The sequence below is a fragment of the Alligator sinensis genome, unplaced genomic scaffold, assembly GCF_000455745.1.
Source record: "Alligator sinensis unplaced genomic scaffold, ASM45574v1 scaffold174_1, whole genome shotgun sequence".
NCBI lineage: Eukaryota > Metazoa > Chordata > Crocodylia > Alligatoridae > Alligator > Alligator sinensis.
This window is the reverse complement of record NW_005842516.1, coordinates 384,368-410,070: the sequence shown is the minus strand read 5'-3', so window position 1 is coordinate 410,070 and position 25,703 is coordinate 384,368. Positions and strand designations below refer to the sequence as shown.

Genomic DNA, 25,703 nt, shown 5'->3' with positions numbered 1-25,703 from the left:
AGGATGGGGTTCAACGTAGACAAATGCAGGGTGCTGCACCTTGGGAGAAGGAATCCACAGCATACATACAGGCTGGGTAGTTCCCTTCTTGAAAGCATAGAGGCAGAAAGGGATCTTGGAGTCATTATTGACTCCAAGATGAACATGAGCCGCCAATGCCAGACCGCAGCCAGCAAGGCCAGCCATACCTTGTCATGCATCCAAAAATGCATCTCAAGCCAGTCCAGAGAGGTGATGCTCCCCCTCTATGCAACTTTGGTCAGGCCACAGTTGGAGTATTGCGTCCAGTACTGGGCGCCGGACTTCAAAAGGGATGTGGACAGCCTGGAGAGGGTTCAGAGGAGGGCCACCCGCTTGGTGAGAGGGCAGCAGGACAGGCCCTACGAGGAGAGACTGAAGGACCTGAACCTGTTCAGCCTCGGCAAAAGGAGGCTGGTGGCTGCCTACAAGCTCATCAGGGGGGATCAACAGCAAATAGGTAGAGCCCTTTTCTCCCCAGCACCACCTGGGGTGACAAGGAACAAAGGTCATAAGCTGATGGAGAATAGGCTTAGGTTAGAGATCAGAAGGCAATATTTTAGAGTTAGGATGGCCAAAATCTGGAACCAACTTCCCAGGGAATTGGTCCTCGCCCCTACCTTGGGAAAATTCAAGAGGAGGTTGGATGAATACCTGTCTGGGGTCTTGTGAACCCAGCATTCATTCCTGCCTGTGGCAGGGGGTCAGGCTAGATGATCTGTTCAGGTCCCTCCTGAGAAACTATGAAACTATGAAGTTGATTGAGAGTAGGTTCAGGCTAGACATCAGGAGGCACTAGTTCACAATTAGGGCAGCTAGGATCTGGAACCAATTTCTAAGGGAAGTGGTGCTTGCTCCTACCCTGGGGGTCTTCAAAAGGAGGCTAGATAATCACCTAGCTGGGGTCATTTGATCCCAAAATTCTTTCCTGCCGATGGCAGGGGGTTGAACTTGATGATCTGCTCAGGTCCATTTGGACCCTGTCAACTATGAAACTATGGAACTCTGTAGCCCCCAAATCTGATTTCTGCAAACCTGTGCCCTACATCTGTGAGAGTTGATCCCCCTCATTCAACAAAATACAGGTCATCCATTGTGTTGCTCATTAAAACTGTGGGACAATGGGCAACATGTTTTCCCAGGGGTTCAGAGGCCCAATCCTGTATGCCCTGATATCCCTACAAAAGGATCAGGCTCCTCAAGCCCCAGAGCATCTGTCCAGTGCCCCCCCTCCTAGAGAGGTATGCCGCAGGGAATCTCAGGCTGAGTCATTTTAAACAGAGAAATACTTTTTTTCTGCCCATAGTGACATTGCCATGGGACATCCTGGAAGTGTCTTTGTAAGTGGGGAAAGCCCAGGGTTCCCCCCTTTTGGAGATACATCCCAATGATATCTGGGACATGTCTCCATGGATAGGGAACCCCAAACTTTCCCTATTTATGGGGATGTGCCCTGAAGTACCTCAGAGCACATGTCTGTGGGCAGGGGAAGCCAGGCAGGTGCTTCAGGGACTTTAGGGTTCCAACCCAGCATGGAAATTCCTAGTGTGCATTATTAGCCCCTAGAGACCCTCAAAAACCTGCCAAAGGCAGCTTGGGTGGCTCCAAGCTTACCATACTCTGCCTCCTCAAAGCAAATAGATGTTGGCCACTGAAGGGAAGGACAATTTATTACTACATTTGTTGTGGCTACAAATATTTCTGATTTTTGCCATAGCAAAGAGTTTCTTCTAGTATACATTTGTAAGGGGGCAAAGGAAATGTCTTTTCCAACTCTTAAAGTCCATGTTTCATTTTTTCCCTTTTCCTCCTTTTAATTGTTTTCCCAGTTCCAGCCTTATCCACTCACCTCTTTAGCTCCCAATATTATGTTTATACCCTCATCTCCTTGCCAATTTAGTTACCCCAGCCCCATCTCATAAATCTCATCCCAATCTTTGCAGAATCCACAACACAACCATCTCCACATGTCTAATCTCTCCAATTGGTTTCAACTCTAGTCATGTTAGGGCCATTAGGATTCAAACCCCAAACAGTCTAGCCAGCAGGCAGAGGCAAAGTCCACAGTGCCACCAGGTCAGGCCCAAACTGCTGCCCAGCCTAATCCCTCCCATGGGGACACTGATGTGGAGTCAAGTGACCAGGAGAAACCTATGGGAATTGTGCACCCCTGACATGGGGAATATAAAAATACTCTGACTTCTTGTGGGACTTGTCCCAGAAACCACACTCTTGTGTCTGATTCCTGGACTTCTGATTTGCTTCTCCCAGATCCCAGATTTGCTACAGTGCTTCTGCTGTGTTTGGACCTCCCTATTTTGAACTACCATTTTCCCTGATCATGCAACTGCCTAAACCCTCCACCTGACAACTCAGACTGTAATGGATACCTGGTGTTACCCCAGCCTGCCTAAGGTAACACAATAAGTAACTGCCTATGTCTGTATCAATCCTAAAATTGAACCATCATTTACCCATAATCATACTCCAGTCTTCCTCCCAAATGCCCCCATTGGCCATGCATCTTAGACCCTCCCCATATTCCTAGACCTCACATTCCTTCTAGTTTTCTCCCCTCATTCTCCAATCAGTTCCATTTTTGAAGACTCACTTCACTTGCCCCCCTCATCCCCTGTAAACCTGTAGTAGGAAGCAGCCAAAAACCAGGATTTGTTACCATGTTTGAGCCAATGCCCCTGAAAAATCTTTCTTTTGCCAGGATAACATCACTGCACACAGATGAGTTTTCCTCTCTGCTGTATCTTTCCTTTTTCCCAAAAATAGACACCCACCTTTTTATGGAAGGTCTTTTCCTCGTGGGAAGTGGAAAAAACATCATTTTCACAATTACTTCTTTCTTCAATAACAGAACAAAAACCCCTTTAGAGCCAAATTCCATCTTGCCTCTCTAGCACCTAGATTGTACATAAGGCATCTGCGTTCAAACATTCTAGCCATGTTGGTTCCCCAAAAACAACACTGATTCAAAGGGTTGGGTAATAGAAGAGATAGGTGGTTGGTCCTCTCCCTGAAACTTTGTGTAATGTAATCTTCAAACTAAGATGAATAGGCGTTATAAAAGTTGACCTACTAAACATTTTTTCAGAGATTCAAGCATGGTGAAATAGGACAGCACTTGGGTAACTTGGAGGCAAACTAGAATTAAGGCATTAGTGAGGAAAGACTGCTTACAGAATTTCTGATGATGATACATCTCTGATTTCTAGTCTTATTTATGCTGAAAAGATAGTAGTGGTTACTGTCATGGAGTACACATATGCAGTAATTAATCTGGGGAATGTTTTGTACTGTAAAAGAGACTGAGACATTGAGGATTTCTCAAGATCTTCATGGTTTCAGGAAGTTTACACAATCTATCCTAGTCCCATGACAACTCCCCACTAGGCAAACTTCATTATCCACCACCCCAAACTGTATCATAACCTCTTAGGATGCCAGCCATTTGGCTAATGACCTGCTTTCTACTGAAGAGAATAAGAAGGGGACTTATTCCCCTGGTTGATATACCCAAAGTTGGGCATTCTTGTTAGGGTGATAATATTTGGATCTTGGGGAGCACTGGCTTTGCAGCTGAATAAAGGCTTTAGCCTGTGGCCATCAAAGCTGCTAACCTCAAGGCAGAATGATATATTAAAAATAACATTGCAAGACGCTTAGGCAAGCAGTTTCCTAATGATGTGGTAGTGTATAGGATATATGACTTATTGTGTAAGGAGAACAAGATGCAGCCCACCAGCTATCATCAGGAGATAAAGCAGAAGTAAGACCTTGGAAATGAAGAAGGGGTCAGCAACAAACAGCAGTTGACCAAGAGAAGCCGGGTTCATGGTCTTGAGCATGTGCTCATAGAAAAAAGGCATGTAAATGAATGAAATGCATAGGCAAGTACATGCTAATGAAGTAAACCGTAAACAGAGGTGGAGCTTGAGATAGGAGGGAATATAGGTAGAACAAAGGAGGGGCAGAGGTGGAGTAAATGTTAATGAGCATGAACCAAGGTGTATAAATGTGGAAAGAACTAATGTTCAGTGTGGCTCCCCAGTTTCTTTGGGAGCTAGTCTAAAGCTGTCTCCATTCTGAATAAAGCTGTTGTGAGCAATGTGTGCTGGTGTTTGCTCCCTGTTTTCTCCCTGAGGAACTGGATCCCTGAGCAATTGGATCATCGTTTCCCTAGTCATTGGGTGCTGCATGGAGTCGGGGTCTAACAATTCCTATTATAATATTGCTTCTGAGTCTCTTGTGTAGTGTGGAAATTCTCCTGGCTGAATGTCCCTAAGCATTCAGAAATTCCCAAAGTTGGGGGTATACTGTATTATATTATGGGATCTCAGGCTCTTTGTCTGAAAGGGCTCCTGAAGGAGGTCTAATGTACCCCAAGTTTTTTTTGTTTTTTTTTCCCCCATACGCTAGTTCAAAAGGGAAAAAAAAAAACTGTTGAGCACTGGGGTACTTCCAAGATCTTAATATGAAGAAGAAATTAGTATAAAGAGCTACTTCCCATATGTTGCTCCTTGTCACCTGACTCCTCATCAATGTCCTCATGGAAGGAAGCAAGGTGGGCAGGGGCCTCGGTCTGACCAGCTTCCTGGTAGTGCTGTGGACTTTGCCTCTGCCTGCTGATTAGGCTGCTTTGGAATTTAATCCCAGTGGTCCTAACATGACAGGAGATGGAGCCAATTGGAGGGTTTAGATGTGTGGAGAGGATTGTGCTGTGGATCTATGAGAAGTTTAGATGAGACATAATGGGGCTGGGGTGATTCTAACTTAACATGTTGATGCAGGAAGCAACGTGGCATTGGGAGATGAAGTGGTGAGTGGATAAATCAGGACTGAGAAAAGAGCTAAGGGGAGGAAAAGGGCAAAAAATGAAAATCAGATTGTCAGAGTAGGGACAGATATTGCTATTTTCTGGCAGCAGACAGGCCAGGTGAGTAGCCATTGATACTCATTTCCAGACCAAAAAGAGCAAAATGTGTTGCCATGGTCATAATAGATTATACTGACATTCTGTGTCCAACACCTGTTTGCTTTGTGGAGGGAGAATGTGGGAGGCCTGGAGTTGCCCATACTCTTAATCAGCCTTGAGCAGGTGCTCCGGAGTCTCAATAGTCCAATCTTGCAGACCCCATGAATTTCTGCACAGGCTCTTCCCCCTCAAATCCCTGAGGTTTTCCTATCTATGGAGACATGCCCCTATGATCTCTGGTCTGCCTGTCCGTAAGTGAGGAATCCTGGGTTCCCGTGATAATGAAGACACTTCCAGGATGTCCCAGTGTGTCTTCAGAAGCAGAAGACCATGGCTTTCTCTGCTTACGAAGATGAAACCTGATATTACCCTGGGCTAGTCTTTGTAAGTGGAGAAAGTGGAGCCAGTGCTTCAGGGGATTGAGAGGCCTGATCTTTTCTGGGAATCCCTGGGGAATACAGATTTGGGCCCCTGAAGCCCTGGGAATACATGCTGACCATTGTCCCACAGCATGAATGAGGAGAGCTATGGGTTTCATGGGTTTTCCCAATGAAAAGGACTAACTCTTCTAGGACACCTCCTGGAAACAGCTGATTTGCCTCATGTAACAATGTCACCCTTTAGCCTAAAATAAGCTGGACTGACTGGTAGAGAAGGCATATACAGGAGACAGGTTTTCAGGGGTCGGATTTGGGGCTACATAAGCATAAGTGTCTGTAGCCATTAGAGAACATATGAGTATACACAAAAATATATATAACAACAAACTATGGCAAAACAATGGAGATTGAAACCAAGTATATGATCAAAGCCTATAAAATGCATTGTTGAATAGACACACGGGGGCTGAATAAAGATGTACCTAGTTACAACTCCATTTGAGATTCCTTCTTTAGTAAATTCTGCTGCTCTCTAGGCCTGTGTGAGTCGGCAGTGATCTGATCTGGCTTTGGATCTGGCCGCTTCAGATGCCAGGGATCTCATCTGGAGCTCCAGACTGGGTTTCTGCTTCAATCCGGCCGAAGCGACTCCGAAGCTTCAGAGCCTCCCTGAAGATCCGACCATAGGGTATAATGGGGAATAAATGAAATATCTATAACTTTGTTGTTTTTTCGTCTGATTTGGATGAAACTTGCAGAGATGGTAGCCTCTGCTGAGAGCATAAAGTCTGCCAAGTTTCAGGGAGATCGGTGCACGGGTTTGGGGGGAACTGTACCCCAAATTCGTGAAAGCAAAACTTATGTCACATGTATGTGTTACACCACAGGGGATGAAAACTGCAAGGGTGGTAGCTCCTGGTGAGGCCACAAAGTCTACCAAGTTTCAAGCAGTTTGGTGTAAGGGTGTTGGGGAAACTGCACCTCAAGCTGCAGACAAGCAAAACTCATGACATGGGTGACACTGCAGGGTGAAAGCTGCAGGGATGGTAGCCCCTGCTTAGGCCATGAAGCCTGCCAGCTGTAGAGGAGATTGGTGAAGAGCTTCTGGTATCTGGAGCCCTGCATCCCTAGCTGCTGACAGGCAAAACTCGTAACATGGGTGTTTGTGCAACTGACTGTCTCTATCTTGGGGCAGTTGATTGTCTGTATTGATTCTTTCCTCTCTTTAGTCTCTGCTTGTATAGGTGTTAATTGATGGTAAATGACTGTTTACATTGTCTAGGTACTGTGTATTGAGCTGGTCCCTGACTAAATCATTATTGATTGGTAACTGGTAACACAGTCGCTTAGCAGCCAGGCCTGCAGTAGTGTCTCCCACGCCCCAAGACAGACAGTTGCACAAGCACCCATGTCACGAGTGCTTGTGAAACTGCACCACCGTGCAGATCTGAACCACTTTGGAAAGCCTAAAGAAGCCAGTGCTTCCATCTAGACATGCTGCTTTGGATGCTGAAGCATCCGAAGCTTCTCTGGATCTGAAGCTCTTTCTGAAGTCTCACACAGCCCTACTGCTCTCTCCCTCCCTGAGTGGACAATTATTGTGAATGGTCTCAGTATAAGAAAAGTATACTGAGAGTGGACTCACCAGGTCACTATCTGAGGCAGACATTCCAGTCATGTCCCTGTCTAATATCTGCTACCTTTGCACATGATATCATACACTTTCAAGAATGTGTTCACAGTGCCAATGATCTCCTGTCTCAAGCACACTGCAGTCACCCCCTTCTGCACTGTCACAGATCTTTGAGCAGTGAGGCACTCAAGGTCATACTCTATAGCCAGGGTGCCATCTCTAATGTTCTAGAAAAAATATTGCATGCCTCCCTCTAGATTTCTCTACCTTTGCCTGTGTCACTTCATTCATGCAGCTTTGCACCTGATTTGGTGGTCTTCGGCAGCTGCTACTGCAGATTTTGTCCTTTGAGGATCTCATCCTTTAGCATTGTCTAGTCTGAGGATTCTGCTTTGTCCTCTTCCCCTTTCTCCCTTTGCCAGCCAGACACAAACTTCTCTTTGCTCAACTCTCTTCTTATTCAGAGTTTTCAAAGTAACTGGGACTAGCCTTGGTGAGGCCGCAGCTGGAGTACTGTATCCAGTTCTGGGCTCCACAATTTAAAAAGGATGTGAAGAAGCTTGAGCGAGTCCAAAGGAGAGCCATGTGCATGATCAGAGGGAAGGAAAACAGACCTTATGATGAGCAGCTGAGAGCTACAGGACTCTTCAGCCTGGGAAAGTGCAGGCTCAGGGGGGACCTGGTGGCTTCCTATAAGTATATAAGGGGCGTATATTAGAATCTGGGGGAATGTTTGTTCACCATAGTGCCCCATGGGTTGACAAGGTCAAACAGTCACAAATTTCTTTAAGTCCATTTCAGCCTGGACATAAGAAATAACTTCTTTATAGTCTGAGCCCCCAAGACCTGGAACCAACTGCCACCAGAGGTGGTGCAAGCACCCACTCTGTATACCTGTAAGAGTCAATTGGATGTTTATCTTGCTGGGATCCTGTGACCCCAGATGACTTCCTGCCCCTGGGGCAGGGGGCTGGACTCAATGATCTTTTGAGGTCCCTTCCAGCCCTTATGTCTATGAAATGTATGAAATTTAGACCAGTTACAACAACAGCGGAACTGCAGTTCTGTCTTCCTAATGCAAAGGTATGATTATGTTCTTACTCTACCCAGGAAACAGGAAGCTACCAGGAGTTCCATCAACTCATGTTCTTAGAGGGGTTTTATGAAAAGAGCTTTAACACACAGTAGGGCTGTGAAATTTTGCTGGCTATTTTGTTTCAACACTGTTTTGACTTATTTCAAGCTCAGAGCAGCGAAATCAAAATAAAATGAAGGGCATTGAAACAGCTTTGAAACAAAACGAGGGCAGTTAAAACATTTCAAGATTTTCGATATGTTTCAAGTTTCGAAGCAGCCAGCCAGGTGGTAGGAGACAGCGCTGTGCTCCCAGAAGCTCCACAGCCCCATGTGGCTCAGCCGGTGGGGAGCACAGCCCTGGCTCTTCCCTTCTCCCGCAGCCGGGCTGTACTCAGTGGGCCTGGCAGAGCCAATAGAAGCACAGTGCTGGCTCTGCCCACCTCCCACCTCCGGGGCTGTGCTCCAATCTTGGCTGAATTCACTTCCCCAGCCTGATTGCAGTCCTGGGGAGGGGAACTCAGCCAGACTGACTTCCCTTCCCCAACCCGATCGCAGTCTGATCAAAACATCAAAACAGCGTTGAAACGGCAAAACCATTTCATCAACACAGCATGGCACAGTGCTTTTGAAACGAAACACTGTTCTGTTAAAGCGTCAAAATCGATGTTGAAGTGGAATGCTGCTGTTTCGCACAGCCTTAACACACAGCAAGAGAATCAGGGTTCTAATAAGTTCATAGTGTCACAAGGTGAGTTTTGTTTTTTTCTAGTGCCCCTCCCCCCGTTCTATGCTCCCCCACCTAAAATAAAAGTAAAATACATCCATACGTTTTAGACTTAATGTAGTGTAGAGGGGACCATCTTTTTTTGGCCCACTTGTCACAATTTAATCTTTTACCCTGCATAATTGCTACCCTCATCCCTTTCCTTTGCCCAATCTGCTGTTCTACTTTCTGCTTCCTTCTGTGTGGTGTTTGACTGATGTGTTGGTGTACTTTCAGCTCCTTGACTAATCATATGATCTGCTTTAAGGTTGTTGGTCCCCTCTGACCCATGGAGGGCTTCACCCTGCATGTCTCTGATTCTGGCTCATAATGAATCATAGAATCAAAAAAGTACCAGACCAGTGCTCTAAGTACCGGGCCACAGGTTAGACAGTGTCCAGGGAGGGCTCTTCTTCTTCCTCACCTTTGCTAAGGATACAGTTTGAAGACTTATGTTTAGTTATGTGTGTGCAGAGCCATGTCCCTGCCAAGCCAGAGAGCAGCCTACGCTGTATGCCCAGTAGTTGTGTGGGCAAGTACACATCCACATTGCACATGGGGAAGGAGTGCATGAATTGTGCCCAAATATCAGTTATGTCTCTAGGTGACACTTGGATACTTAAGGTCAAAAAGGATTTGTTTTTCAGGTTTGGAAAGCAGGAATCACAAGATCCAGACACTGAATAGGACATGTAAACTGGCCACTTGGACATGCTAAAGATAAGGGCTTACCTGGAATGCCCTTTAGGTGTGGGGCCAGATTCTACAAGGGTCTAAACTGACACTGATATTATGAGGGAAAGGGGAAGAGACATGCCCTGGCACATAAAGAGTGGGATCTCTGATATCCAGGCTCTCTTCAACCTAAAGGGAATCAACCCCCATCTCTGACCATAGCACTGCTATCACTGGGATATTGGCTAACGTGCAAGAGCATTCCACCACTCCTTTCACTGGGTCAGAGGCATTTTCTACACAGAAAAGAAGTGTAGAGATGGAAAGAGAGTGCATAGGAGACATGAAGACTGTGTAGCCTAGTGATTATGGGACTCAGTTGGGAGAAAGGAGTCATTGGGTCAGTTACTCTCAGAAGTCTGTTTCCTCCTCTTCTGTATTATCACTAGATAAGCAGGCCTGAAAGCAGGGATCAAAACACAGGTTTCCCCTTTTAGTGTTGTTGTAGTAAGCAGCACCTCCAGCTGTGCTTTAAAGGCAATTCGTTAGAGACCTGGGCTCCTTCTTTCTTGCTACTTTTCTGGCCCCTAACTCTTGAATCTTTGCTTGCAAAGTAGCCTAGATTTCCCAACAGAGAAGGTGAAGACTGGCATCTCCCCAGTCTTTTATATTGTCTAGTGGAAAGGTCAGTCTCAAGAAAAGGGAAACTGAGAATTTGATGTCACTAAGACAAAAGAGGATCCCGAACCCAACTCTTGTTTTCCTGAAGGAATACTTGAATGTGTATCCTGTTGTGCAGAAAGTGCAGGGCAATCTCACCCGTGAGAAGCAGAAGTAGGTCCTCTGGTAATATGACTTACTAATACTGCATCAAACTTTCTCAAGTCAGTGCCATAACCATAAGACTCATTCTCCCTCCCTGGAACAAAAATGGGAAAAGAAAAAGTATACTATTTCAGACACTCTTGGCTACAGATTACTTCATCAACTTTCATGCTTCTCTGTTCCTACAGTACATTTAGAAAAGGTTAGACTGAGGATGGCCATACCAGTACAAATATTTTAATAGTTAATGGAGAACTTAATTTTTTTGTAAAATAAATGCCCATGTCAATCATTTACAGGACATCAGAATGTTTTAACTCTGTCCCCATTAGCCTATGAGTTTCTTTTCAAATGTCAGAAACACATTCACATGCTTTACATTTTCCCTAGTATATTCCCCAGAGCTACCTTTACCTCCTTGTTTCTCAGGCTGTAGATGAAAGGATTTAACATGGGAGTTAAGATACTGTACTGGATGGAAAAGAGTCTGTCCAGAACCACCAAAGAGGCTGAATTGGGTCTCAGATATTGAAACAAAGCAGCCCCATAATACAGAACAACCACGGTGAGGTGGGAGCTGCAGGTAGAGAAGGCTTTACTCCGGCCCTCAGCAGAGCGTATCTTCAGAATGTCGGAGATGATGCAGATGTAAGGAACCAGGGTGATGGAGAATGAGACCAAACACACAATCATAACTGAAGTGATAAATGTCATCTTACTGATGAAGGTCTCTGTGCAGGAAACTTCTTGTACAGATGGGAGCTCACAACTGAAATGGTTCACTTCCTTGGGTGCACAGAAATGTAAATGTAACACTGGAGCAGTGTTTATCAGTGCAAATAAAGCACTAATCAGCCATGTACCAGTCACTAGTCTCACACAGACTTGTTTATTCATGGTCCACAAATAACGAAGTGGGTCACAGATGGCAGCATATCGATCTTAGGCCATTGCTGATATCATGAAAATTTCTGTGCAGGACACCAGAAAAATTAAGCTCATTTGGGCAAGGCAGCCAGGGAAAGAAATAGTTTTAGCATCTGCCAAGAAATTCTGCAGCATCTTTGGGACAGTGGCTGAAGAATAGCAGATATCAAGGAAGGATAAATGGAATAGGAAAAAATACATAGGGCTGTGAAGGTGAGGATCAGCTCTTATCACTGCCATGATCACCCCATTCCCCACCACAGTTAGTAGGTATATAAGTAGAAACAGCACAAAAAGAAAAGGCTGGATCTGTGGGTCACTGGAAACACCTGACAGAATGAAATAGCTGACAGTTGTTTGATTTGCCAGGGCCGTTTCGTCACCAAACCTTTGACTGAAAAGGATAAATGAATAAAGAAATCAATTACCATAAAGAAAGTGTACTTCTCTATATTGGTAACTTTCTCACCCCTACCAAACCTCAGTGTTTCTAAATACCTTAAATGACAAATGTATTGTAGATGAAAAGACTATCACTGCTGCAGAAAAACAAAATCAGCTTTCTCAAATTTTTGGGTTTATCTTGTCTTTGATTTATTTTTAAGCTTCCTTTCATCTAATAAAATCCATCTCCTACTTCGTTGCTGACTATGACAGGACAAAACATTAAAGGCAGTCCCGTGTATTCTCAAAGAAATAACTATGTAACTGGAAGAGGGGCAAGCATGTGCGTAAGAGAGAAAGAAAGACTGTTTCTCTTTCTCCTGTTTTTGTTGTTGTTTTGTTTTGTTTGCTGGGGGGGGGGGATATATCACTAAAAACCTAAAACAAATATAGTAATGATATTGATTATGATGAAACTATCCTAATCTGGCATATTTGGAGTATTTCACTTCATAGTATCTAAGCAATAGCTATTTCAATAGATAATTTAAGTCAGAGCTTAGAGACAAGATGACCAGTACTTCATTAATATGGGCTTTGAAATGAATGGCTGCTATTTTATTAACATGGACATTGCAATTGGATGGAGTGTTTGTATCTGCAGTAGTCACACAGCATTCAAGAAATCTTAGGCTAGTGTTTGGCAAATTCTTCTTGCATTGAAACAACTTCCAATGATTTGCACATTCCCGCAAGCACATTTCCTAACAGAGCTACCTCTTGCAGGACTCAGTTTTCCCTTGGAGTACCTGAAGAAGTCATATTACAGCCTCTGCAGGACAAGTGACCACTATATTCTGAGTCTGAGGATCAAATTCCAGTTCATTTTAACTGATCTAAGAATTGCTTACATGCCCAAACATAGCTGTATATGTTTCATTCTTGGGATGTTTTCTCCTCTTGCAAGCAAGATAGGATATTGCCAGTAGGCACATCACTGCATAGCAGTTGCCAGTAGTGTATTCAGAGAAAAAATGACATAAAGAAAGGTATTTGATATTGGAGGAGGAGGGTTCTCCCACCTAGTCGGCCAAAAACCAAATCATTAGAGCAGTGGTGTAGGGATGGAGAGATTTCTTGTCCCTGTTCTGTAGGTAGGATTTGAACCAAGCACAGTCCTCTTGAATGTGGACCATTGGGAAGCCAAGAAGAAAAAATATGTGGTGCCAGGTTTGGAGGGAGCTAGAAAGAGGGTGGATTACGGAGATGGATACAACTCAAAAAGAGAGAGGGTCCTGGGTTTCCACTCCTATTCCTGTCATCCAGTGGAAAAAAGCAGTGAGGCATGGACAGGACATCCTTAGTAATAGACATTTGGCTCTGAAATGCTTTTCTCTGACTGTTTTGATAGAGCAGCAGACTACTCACTTTTCCTTGGTTCCCTTTCCTCTCTTTCTTCTTCACAGTGCTGGACTCTGCCAAACCTGAATCAATTGTTTCCTAGACTTCAGTGATTTTTCTTGCAGCAAATACAGTGTGAATCACTCCCTGATCAGTCTTTGCTGCTTTCTAGTATTGGCATTCTTTTCTTAGACCCAGGTTTTTTTGCAATATCTTTAAACGGACCAGCAATCTAGTCTGTGGAGCTGTTGGACAATATTTTGGGCATAAAGTGGTGTGAGGAAGGACACTTGATGCCTGAAAGCTAGTCCAACAACTCTCCCAATTATAGAGCTGGTCCAATAAAAAATATTGCAAACAAGCCTTGCCTCTCAGGCATTTCCTGGACTATCACTGCTACAAAAAAGTCCAATCCTACTACATGATACTCCTGGACACTGAAGATCTTATTTCTAGGCTAACCTATGATCTGCCTCTACCACTCTTGGTCACAGTGAATGGTACTTTTTTACACAGGACTAGTCTAAAACTAGACAAACTGCACAGCCGAGTAATGATCAGACACCTTAATATCCAATGAAGAGACAAATCCTGGGTATAGCTTTGGGGAAAAGCATCCACACCAGAAGACAGGCAGGTTATCCAGGCTGACCTGGACAGGCTCAGCAAGTGGGCGGGCGAGAATCTGATGGTGTTCAACGCCGATAAATGCAAGGTTCTCCACCTTGGGAAAAAAAACCCCACAGCATCCTTATAGGCTTGGCAGTGCTATGTTGGCTAGCACTATGGAAGAAAGAGACTTGGGGGTCATCATTGACCACAAGATGAACATGAGCCTGCAATGCGATGTGGCGGCTAGTAAAGCGACCAAAACGCTGGCTTGCACCCATAGATGCTTCTCAAGCAAATCCCGGGACGTCATTCTCCCCCTGTACTCGGCCTTAGTGAGGCCGCAGCTGGAGTACTGTGTCCAGTTTTGGGCTCCACAATTCAAAAAGGATGTGGAGAAGCTTGAGAGAGTCCAGAGAAGAGCCACGCGCATGATCAGAAGTCAGGGAAGCAGACCCTACGATGACAGGCTGAGAGCCCTGGGGCTCTTTAGCCTGAAAAAGCGCAGGCTCAGGGGTGATCTGATGGCCACCTACAAGTTTATCAGGGGTGACCACCAGTATCTGGGGGAACGTTTGTTCACCAGAGCGCCCCAAGGGATGATGAGGTCAAATGGTCACAAACTACTTCAAGATCGTTTCAGGCTGGACATAAGGAAGAATTGCTTTACTGTCCGAGCCCCCCAAGGTCTGGAACAGCCTGCCACCGGAGGTGGTTCAAGTGCCTACATTGAACACCTTCAAGATGAAACTGGATGCTTATCTTGCTGGGAACCTATGACCCCAGCTGACTTCCTGCCCTTTGGGCAGGGGGCTGGACTCAATGATCTTCCGAGTTCCCTTCCAGCCCTAATGTCTATGAAATCTATAGATGAAACAGTGGAACTCCCAGGAAACAGAATTTAGGAGATACAGTATGTGATATGGGGGTTGGAGTGGACAGTAAAATGGTTTCATGCAGCTAGGAAGGGATCAGCTGGATCTTGAATGAAGTTTTCAATATGGATGGATAAAATAACCCTTTTTGGCTTGCTGATGAATTAAAATCATAGGGTATATAAGGTAGCTAATTTGAAGAGCAGAATTTGTAGCTAAAAAGTAAATAAAAATAATAACTGAGAGGAAGTTTATGACTGCCCATTTCCTTTCCAGGTGAGGAATGTGGGCAATTATTAAACAAACCAACTTTATTCTTTATTCTCCAATATTCTTATACCCTCCACAATGTAACCTCATGGAAAGTTGAAAATCAACACTATAAGCACCTCATTCTTTTTTGCTCCTTCTGAAAATCACAGCTTTTAAGTTATTGGAGAGGAGGCTGGAGACACTGAACTTCCCATGACTATAAATATGATTCCCATGACTATGAATATGATTTCAAAATGAATAGCACATATTACATAAAAATACTATATGAAAAACTCACCTAATAGTGGAAAGAAGATTCCAGGAAATATGGGATGTAATGCTTCCTACTTCATTCTTCTTTCCTGTAAGAAAGAATGAAAGAGAGGAGAGACAGACAGCACTCATTCTCTTTATAAATTATTAAAATAGGGTAACTTTCTGTTGCTTTCCTGAACAAGAGACTTGTACTTTTAGGGCTGGAGATATCCAGAGCAGAAATGAATCTAATGCACTTACTTTACTTCTATATCACCAGCGAAATTTTATTCTGATGCCAAGATGGCCAATTATTTCGGAAGAAAGAATGTTTGTTTCCTTTGGGACCTAGTCTTTTCATGAGTTCTTTCCCTCTGTATGTGTTTGATTAAAAGAAAAATATTCCAAATAATAGTGATTGTAACGCGACCACACAACACATTGTGGCCAGGGAAGTTCTGGTATAAGAAAAGTACTCTCCCAGCATCTCAAGGGCATTTCTGGAATTGATATTTGCTCTCAACTTAACACAGTTATCCTGGAAATATGCATGTGGGATGTCACCACACAGGGCTGTGGTGATTCATTGTGTGCCTGCTACCTGCATGCTACCTCCTAGACCAAATGCTGTGTAACCACCTTACTGTGGTGCTACACACAGAAGTACTGGACCTAAAATGTCTGACCTGTGACACCTTTAATTTTAATATCTTTAGACTGATTGTAATATCCTGCCATGAGTCATGTACCTTGCCAGGCTGATTTCTGACTCCCATTTTTGTTGGGCTCCCATTGCTAGTAATCAATACCAATAATCCAAGGAGGAAATTTTACAGATCACCCTTTGTGAAATAACTTGACATCTCAGGGGCTTCCATCGGGGTTATACCTTTGCATGTCATCTGAGGTAAAAATTATGTAGCCATTTAGTAGTTCATTGGGACTATTGCCATGTCTCCACTTGGAGACCAATCCAGATTGGTCACATGGGAATCTCCAAAAAAGTATTACAGCTATCAAAGATTAGTTTTGTTGTCAAGATGGAGGTGGTTAGGCACCTATGATTCTTCTGCAACTAATAGTGACACTTAGGAGCCTGTGAAAACTGACTCTGAGCGGCAGAATGTGCCCAATGTTAAACAATAGCAAACAGGAAAGTGCTCTTGAACTCTTGGCCCACTATAAACTTCATCCCCTGACATAGGCTATGTACCCAGAATCTCCATTTTCTTGATATGCAGAACACCAAATTTTGCTTCTCATGGGTGGCATTGCCATGCATCTTCTGCACAACAGGCTTGAGATTCACATCTTCCTTCAGGAAATGTGGACATGGGTTTTAGTTCCCCTTTAATCTTGCTCAAGTTCTCCGCTTCACTTCCATGGAGACCTGACCTTTCCATTACGCTCTGTAATAGACTGAGGAGATGACACACTTCAATTTCTCTCTATCAGAACCTGAGCTAGGTTGTAGGCAATGATGCAAGAGTCAGGGCTGTAATGGTAGCAAGGAAGAAGAAGCCTAAGTTTCTGACTACTCTCCTTCAGACCACAGCTGGAGGTGCTACTTAGTGCAAGAAAACTAGAAGGGGATGCCTGGGTTTTAATCCCTGTTTTCAGTCCTGCTTCTCTATTGCAATTAAATAATCCCTGGATAAGAACAGGCAACAGACTTGTGAGTGGGACTGACCCCATGATTCCTCCTTCCCAGCTGAGTGTGAATATGTAGTTGACCACACAATTACTGGGCATACAGAGTAGACTGCTCCCTGGCTGGGCAGGTTCATGGCTCTGCGCACACATTGTTGCCCTGTGGGGTCAGGCCAACTCTCAGGATCTCAATATTGTGCTGTTAGGCAGGAGGGTGTGACACAATTGCACATATACAACACACAAGTCAATTAGGTGCATACACACACTACCAACTCAGGGACATACACAACCAAACCAGCGTAGGCACATACATTCCTATCACCAATTCAAGTACATACACTATACACTCCAAAAGTTTAAGAAAAATAAATTGCCCATACCCACACACTCAGTACACATCACTAATTCATATATTATGCACATAATGAAATATATATATACACATACACACACTCACCAGCTCACACGTATACAACCCACCTACACATACACACAGGTAAGCTCCTAACTTGGATGGTACAGTATGTATGTGTGTGCTTGGGGTACCTGGGATACTTGGGGTAAGGTTAAAGTGAGAGAGAGAGTTAAAGTTTAGGGAGTGAAAGTTACCAAAACCAGGATTAGAACTGGTGGACTAGAGAGAACCTGGCTGAGACTTGGGGTTACTTAAGGCTAAGTATCCCCAGGGTTAGTTGAAGTCACTGGTTCAAGGGGGAAAGCCTGGTGGCACAGCCAGGAAAGAGAGAGAGGCAGAAACCTGGGAGCTTGGGTCTGGACACTGAGGCAGACATCTGAGAAATGGGGAGTGGGGGTAGATAAGTGGTGGCAAGGAGGAAACAGTCAGGAAACAGACAAAAACCCAACTCAGGGTTTCAAAATAACAGTTTTATTAAACAGACAACACACTACACAGCCCCATGAAGTTATTGGTTCCCACACACACACACAGGCACTCACAATGGCAGCAGGAGAAAGAGACTCAGTGGAAGGGCTGGAGTCCAGGTAGGGAAGAGAAACAGAGTCCAAGTTCTTGGTTGAAGAGATGGTGGGGGTGATAGCTACCTATCCAGACTGAAAAGGGGTCTTTGTCCAGTAGGTGTTGTCCAGAGAGGGGTCGCCAGCAGGGTCGCTGGGTGGATAGGTGGTGTGGCATGGTGCTGGTCCAGATGGAGAGGACATCCCCAGGAGTCAGTCTTCACTATCCCTTTTTATGGGGCAGACTACCTCTGATCTCCTATGTGGAGGGCCTGTCCAGGCAAGGTCAGTCCTGTCCCAGAGGGCTCCAGGTGTTCTTACTGAGCATGTGCAGCCTTGGCACAATGGTGGGTTGCCTCATCTTTTGTTTCTTGAATGCTGAGAGTGGTTCCAAGGGCTGGGTCATTGGTCCAGGTATTGGTGTTGATGAGGGGTCATTCAGAGGGAGCTATTTTTAGACCTACTGCCTACTCCCAAGGACCGTCGCTCATCCCCATGCATTCAGGAACCAAGTTACATAGGAGGGGCAGGTATGAGACATAGGTTACACAACATCAGGGGACACAAGACGGAGGCTTGACATTACAAGATGTAAACTTGACATGACTTATGCTAACTTACATATGTAGGCCTAAATCATATAGTATCAGTAAAACAGCACTATAGAACAGTAAAAATCAATATAGACATAATAATTATACAAAAGAAGGATAAAAAACAAAATAAATACAACTTGCTACCAAAATAAAATGCTGAAGCTTATCCTATGTCTTATCTCACTTATACTTGTCTATAGGGAATAGAGAGGGAGAGACAAAGTCAGAAATGGTTGGGGAAGGGGAGGGAATGCATTTTAAAAGAAAAAAAGGAAAACTGGGGGTGTTGCTACAACATAAATGAACATACATCTTTAAACTGTAGCCCTCACAAAGATGGGGGTACGTGGGGCAACCTCCCAGGATACTGCCTCACCTGTGGCCCAGTACATGGAGCCCTGAGAACCAAAGTCAAAGTGATGTATATTGAAGCCCTCCCTGGGTGTCAGGGGATCTATACCCTTAGTCTGTTGCTTTCTGAGTAACTGCCTTAACCATTAGGACACTTTTTCTCACCTGATATCAAACCCCTACTAGGCCAGGTTTTCTGCTAGGTACAGTTTGATGACTGCACTCTCATGGGAACATCCCTATCCCTTTCCTTACCCACACATCCTGAGCACAGCCTACTGTGAATGATCAGGAGCTATTTGGGTGTCCGTGTGAACAGGCATTGCATGCACAACATGCAAAAGGTGCAATGGGTACCCTAGGTACTAAACCTTTCAAAGTGGGGGAGCACTGTTTTCAGCATAACTATTGTTTTTTAAAGATAAAAAGACTAAGAGCACAAGGCCAAAGACCAGTAGGGTTGGGACTGGGTCTCAGAGCCCACATGAGGTAAAACCATGTCCAAGGGCCAGAGCCTAGAAGGTGTGGATCTGGACTGAGGGGCCAGGATCCTCTAAGGACCAAGGCTGGAGATGTAGCCTGAGACACTAAAGTCCTGGGACAGTAGACTGTGAGTGCTACCAAATAAAATGCTGAAGATCCATCCAGAAAGCAGAGGGACAAGACCAGGGGAAGGACCTAAGAGCTGAGAAGAGCCCCCTTGCCATATAGGAGCCACCTGCCTCTCTGATTATAACACCAAGGTATGGAAGACAAGACAACAGGCTAGAACCATGAAGGTCTGCAAAGGGTGTGCAAGGTGGGGTCCAGGTGGCTGCTAACATCTGACTTTGATGCCCCAGCATCAGGCCTGTTACCTCATAATGGACTGTTCCTATGAATTCCCTGAAGCAGTTATTAAATAAGATATTTAATTAGTCTTGAAGCAGATGCCCTTGGTATTCTTCAATCACATATGACAGCAGGGCTAGAGAAATACTCTCTTCAGTTTTGCAAAATAAAGTTGTTTTATCAGGAGAGTTAAGAAAAATGCCACCCTTCCTACTTTTGATCAGCCTATGATATGATGAAGACACTCTTGTGGGAGATATGAGCTTGTGTCTTATCTCACAAAAAAGAAAAATAAATTGGTGCCTCAGACTTCCTGGGGAAATGCTCCAGTCTAGTCTGGTCTGATAAGAGCAGAGGTGGGCAACCTCTGGCACAGGTATCCTCTGTGTTTGGCATGTGTCAGTTGGAGGCAGCAGGCAGTACAATGACAGATGAGGGAAGCAGATATCAAAGCATTGAACTGGGCAGAGAGCAGGAAGCAGAACAGCAGATTGATCAAGGATCACAGGGAAGAAAGCAGAAAGTCGAGCAGCAGATCTGGAAAAGGAAAGAGATGAGAGTGGCACTCAGGGAGGACGAAGGACTCATTTGTGGCACACTTGCCAAAAAGGTTGCCCCTCCTGCAGTAAGTAAAAAAAAAAAGGGATTTATTTATTTATTTATTGTAGCAGGTTGGAAAAAGGGTGTTAAAAAAAAACAAGGGAGGGCTGAAATATGGAATGCAAAGGATGGCTGGAGCACAATAATTACCATGCTACAGTAGATTTGATTGATCGAGTCTGCTCCAACGTGCTGTAATTAAAGCACTTTGGAGCAGCCTCTGTGCTCGTGTACATGGACCCATAATGATAATAGCTTGTTTAACTGGGAAAGAAAGAACTGCAGTTTAGTTGCTGTTGTAACTGGGCTGGCTCCTGTTTATTTGAAAGTTCTGAGTAAGAAGAGGGTTGAAGCAAGAGAAGTTTGTTTGTGGCTGGAAAAGGGAGATGGGGAAGGAGGAGAAAGCAGGTGTCTGACACTGGACATTGCTGAGTGGGAATAGAGAAGTCCCTGAAAGGAAAAATGCACAGTAGCACACTCCTGAGGCCACCAAATCAGCTGCAATCCTGAAATGGGATGTAGCCTCATGGCTCAAAGTTTTGTGACAGCAGTTGAGATGGTGACTGCAGTGTGATTGAGACAGGAAATCATTGGCATTGTGAGTGCATCCTTGAAGGTGTATGATATCATGTGCAAAAGCAGCAAATAGTAGAGAGGACCATAATTGCAATCTCTTCCTCACATAGTGACTTAATGAGTGCACTACCCTCAGTGTACCATTCACCTAAGATGCTAGAACAATTCATAAGAATTGCCTATACAAGGAGGCAGAGAGTAGTAGACTTCACTAATGAAGGAATAGCATATAGAGTTGTGAATGTGTGCACCTTTATTCAGCACCTATGTTTGTATTACTCAGTGCGCTGTGATATGGGTTTTGATGTCATACTTGTTTTCAATCTCAAATTCTTAAACATTGTTGGTGTTTGTTGGTGTTTTTTTATTTGTGTAACCACACACACTTTCACTGCAGACACTGATACCGCTGTGGTCCCCAAATCTGATCCCTGCAAACACATGTCTTGCATATGCCTTCTGTCCTAGTCCCTCCCTAGCTTATCATAGGTTAAAGGCAGACCTTACTAAATGAGGCAGGTCAGCTGTACCAGAAGGTATCCTACTCAAATTGATTCCTTTCATTGGTTGAAATATATGTCACCCATTGCCTTGCTTATTCATGCTGTAGGACAATGGGCAACATGTTCTCTGGAGGTTGCCAGGCCCAATTCTGTATACACAAGGAACTCCCACACAGGATCATGCCTCTCATGCCCCTAGAACATTTTTTCAGCTTTTCCCTGTTACAGAGACATGCCACAGCGAGTTTCAAGTGCATCTTAATACCCAGAGAAAGTGTGGGTTTTTCTGCTTATGGTGAGACACCCCTCAGACTTCCTGGGTTCTTCACTTATGGAGATACCCCTCAGCTTTCCCTGTTTATGAAGATGTTCCCCAAAATTCCCCAAATATATCTGCGTAAGCGGAGAAAACCAGGGATACGCCCCATGGACTTCAGGAGCCTGATTCTGGATGGCAATCTTGGGGTGCATTGGATTGGATTTAGAGCACGTGCCCAAAGCAGATGCAGGATGTGGGCACTCTGACATTCCCACACTCTCCCTCCAGAGAACAAACAGATGTTGGCAACTGAAAATCAGCACAATCTATTAGTACCTTTGTCATGGCCATAGATTTTTCCTTTTTGTGGCATGGCAATGAGTATGGATTTCTACTCACTTGCACATTATGTTGCCATAAAAAATTGAGGGGGGAAAAGGCAATGTCTGTTTCTACCCTTGTAGTCAGTGTTTAATTTTTTTCTTTACTTCATTTTAGCTCTTTCCTTAGTCCTGCCCTTTTCCACTTATCTCTTCAGCTGCCCAAGTAACTTTGATCCCCTTATCTCCTTGCCAAGTCAGAGTTTTCCCAGGCCCATGTCATAGGACTTATCCCAGAGCTCCACAGAATAATCCTCTCCATACTTCTACTCCCTCCAACTGGCTCCAGTTTCTGTCCTGGGATTTAAACCCAGAGCCAAAAACCAGCACCCAGAAGCAAAGTCCATAGTTCTAACAAACAGTTGATCTGACATATGCCCCTTCCCATCCTGGTACCTCCCATGAGGACACTGATGAGGAGTCAGGTGACCAGAAGGAACCTATGGGAACCGAGAGCCCCAGACAATGGGTCTATAAAACCCCTCCTACTTCCCATGAGACTTCTCCCAGAAATACTGGTCTTGTATGTGGTTCTTGAATCCCTGCCTAATCCCAGATTTGCCACAGTCATTGCTCCTGCCTTCTTTGGACCTACTGGTTCTGATCTACATCTGCCTTGACCATGAAACTGTTTCAACTCTCAACCTGATGACTCAGACTGCAATGGATAACTGGTGTGATCCAAGCCTGCCTAAGGTACCTCATTAAGTGACTGATTGTAGCCTGGTTAATTCTGACAATTCCTTATAACCTTGCTCTTGTCTCCCTTCTGATTTTCTGCTATTGGCCATGCATTTCAGTCCCCCACTGAATCCCTAGACCCACCCTTATTCCCTTCTAATTTTCTCCCCTCATTCTCCTATCACTTTCATGCTCCAGCCTGCTCACTTCATCTCACCACTTCTCTTTTAAAAAATACAGTAGGGATCACTTTAGGACCAAGACTCCTTACAAAGTTTAAATTACTCTCTTTGCATTTTACTTTCTGTTGTCAGGATGACATCATAGCACACAAAATCTTCATGCTGTCTCCTTCCTTCTTCCTAAACCTAAGTACCTAGGACATTTATAGACATGCTCTGGGATTGTGAGGGGGGTGGTTTAATTAGAGTGGCTCCAAGAGTTGGTCTAATTAAGGTTCCCAAAGGGTTGCATGTATCAGTGCCCCCATGCTAAAAAATGGAGACAGGACGCTTTAACTAAAGTTCATTGAACAAGCTTTAGATAAAGCACCCCTGCTGCCATTTTTCAGTGTGGGGACATTGATGCACATGATGCTGGAGTCTGCTGGAGTGTGGTAATTAACATGCTTCAGCAGACTCGATTAATCATGTCTGCTCTGACAGGGTGTAATTACAGTGCAATTGGAGCAGTCTCCCTGCATATGTATAGGCTCCCATAGACTTTTCACAGCAAGTCCTTTTCACATGGGAAAGGGGGGGAAAATCACAATTTTGTTTCTTTACTAATGGAACCAAGGAACCTCTTTATGATAAAATTCTATTTCACCTCTGGAGCACCTAGCTTGTTCATAAGGCATCTAAGTTCAAATTCCCCCCCCCCCCCAGTTCTTGTGCAGGAAAGAGTTTGGTGCAAAGGGTAATATATTTCAAAAGATACATGGGTTGCCCTCCTCTATGCAACTTTATGTAAATAAATTTAAAATTAAGATATATTACAGAAGTTGACCAATTCAATGTTTTTCAGAGATTCAAGCATAATGGAATAGGATTGCCCTTAGTTAGCTTAGCGTTGAAATAGAATGTTGTGCTCTGTGAGGAAAGGCTGCTTAGGGATTTTCTGCTGATGATACAACTCTGACAGCTGATCATTTTGACTTTTAAAAAAAAGTAGTGGTCACTGTCCTGGAGTGAACCTATATAGTTATTAAGCTAGTGAACTCTTTCAACTGTAAAACAGACCCGAGAGGTTGATGGGTTCTCAAAGCGGCCATGGTTTCAGAAGTCTTACACAGTCTATCTGGGTCCCATAACACCAACCAGCAAGGCAAACTTCATAATGTACCTCCCCAACTCATTTCATAACCTCATAGGTCCCCTGTCAGTTGCCTAACAGCTTACTGTGGAGAATAACAACAGGACTCAGTCCTCTGGTTGATTCCCAAAGTTGGGCATTCTTATTATAAAGTTGCTTCTGCTCCTCTTGCATGGAGTGGAGATCCTCCTGGCTGAATGTTTGTACAAGTTCTAGCCACTCCCAAAATTGGAGAGCATACTGAACTATATTTTCGGGTCTCAGGTCCTGTGCTTGCCAGGCATCTTGAAAGAGGTCTAATATATTAGAAGGTCATTTATGATACAGGAGTTCAAAAGGGGAAAGTCAGTTGAGGATTAGGGAACTTCCCAGATTGGAAACAAGAAAAAGGGCAAAAGTATATCCCTTTTTCAGGGTTCTTGTATCCTTTTTTTTCCTTAACAGCCCTTTTAAAGTCTGATTTCATGTGCTTAATGAACATTTGTCATGCAGGACCCACACGTGATAATATGTTCAAGAGTATGGAAGATGTTATACACAAGTCCATGAGGGTTTTCTGGCAGGCCACACGGGTGGTTCTGGACTTAGAGGGTATGCATAGGAATAGATCTAAAACACCAATTTAGCCACTTAAGTTAATTATTTGCATGGCTTACATCAGCTAATAGTGTGTCATGCACGGAAGACATATAACTTCACTTAAATAAGCCTTGATCTCAAACACTGAAGATTATTGATCACTCAAACAAAATTCCAGTGGAAAAGTTGATCATGAGTTGAAGTATTTCATATCAAGTTCGAGTGAGTTTCTGGAAGAAAAGTTTTAGCGAAAAACTAAATTCAGCTCAACACAGGTTTTATGGAGTGATATCTATTGGCCTGTGACCCACAGACATTATATGAGGTTTCTGAAAATTCTTTGCTTAGAGTTAGGCACTTGGATCCCTCAACAAAGAACAGGGTACCTAAATGTAATATCACAATAGCTGTCATGTTGAAGCAGGAACCACATTAGTTATAGATTAGAAGCCTGAGCCTCACAATTCTCAGAGAGAGAGGAAATTAGTAATGTTTAGTTTGAAGCTAGACAGAGGTCAGGGTAAAACTAGACCTTATACACTGAATCAGAGATGTTAGTTCAAGTAATGAGACCACAATTAACAAAAACCCATCTCTGGAAGGTTTCTTGTTCCATGATTTTGTGTTCAAGTTGGTTTTTAAATGTCTATTGTTTCAGAACAGCACCAAGTGACACCTTCCATAATTTGTTATTCATACCTGTCAGACTGTCCTGGAGCTAGGCCAATCATTTGTCACATAAATCTATGTAGGAAGTGATTGTGATTCTGCTCCTATCAAAATAGTTTAGGGGTTACTCCACCCCACCCCACCCCGGCTCTGGTCAGGGCTCTGAGGGAGGAGTCTGCTTGGGTCTTCTCTGTCCAATTTGGAGCAGAGACCCAAAGCTACAATTCCCAACTCATTACTGAGGGAAATAGAGACCAGACCATGGAGTATTCCAAGGGTAACCTCTCTGTCTCTCTAGTTCAATGTGCTTGTTCAGTATACTAACAAATGCATTGGCATCATTCTTTCATAACTCAATGCTTTAACCACAAGCCTGAAGACACATTCTCACTCCCTGGGCAGGGGGGATGGGAAAAAGGTCAATTATTTCATACAGTCTTGGCTACACAGGACTTCAGCAGCATTCATACCTGTCACTCATCTCTGGTCCTACAGTGTTTTTAAAAAAGTTGGATTGAGGATGCCCATGAGAGAAAGTTTGCACTTACTGTTGCTGGAGAACTTATTTCAGTATACACTCAATCCCCATGCCAAACAGAAACATGACATCAGAATATTTTAATACTCAGGTCTCATTAACCTGTGATATTAGTTTCAAATGTAGACATGTAT

At 44.0% G+C, this 25,703-nt stretch overlaps 1 pseudogene; it reads right to left on the bottom strand.

Moving 5' to 3' along the window:
- Positions 1–10,733: 10,733 nt before the first annotated feature.
- On the bottom strand, positions 10,734–15,802 carry LOC106722644 (annotated as a pseudogene).
- Positions 15,803–25,703: the final 9,901 nt, after the last annotated feature.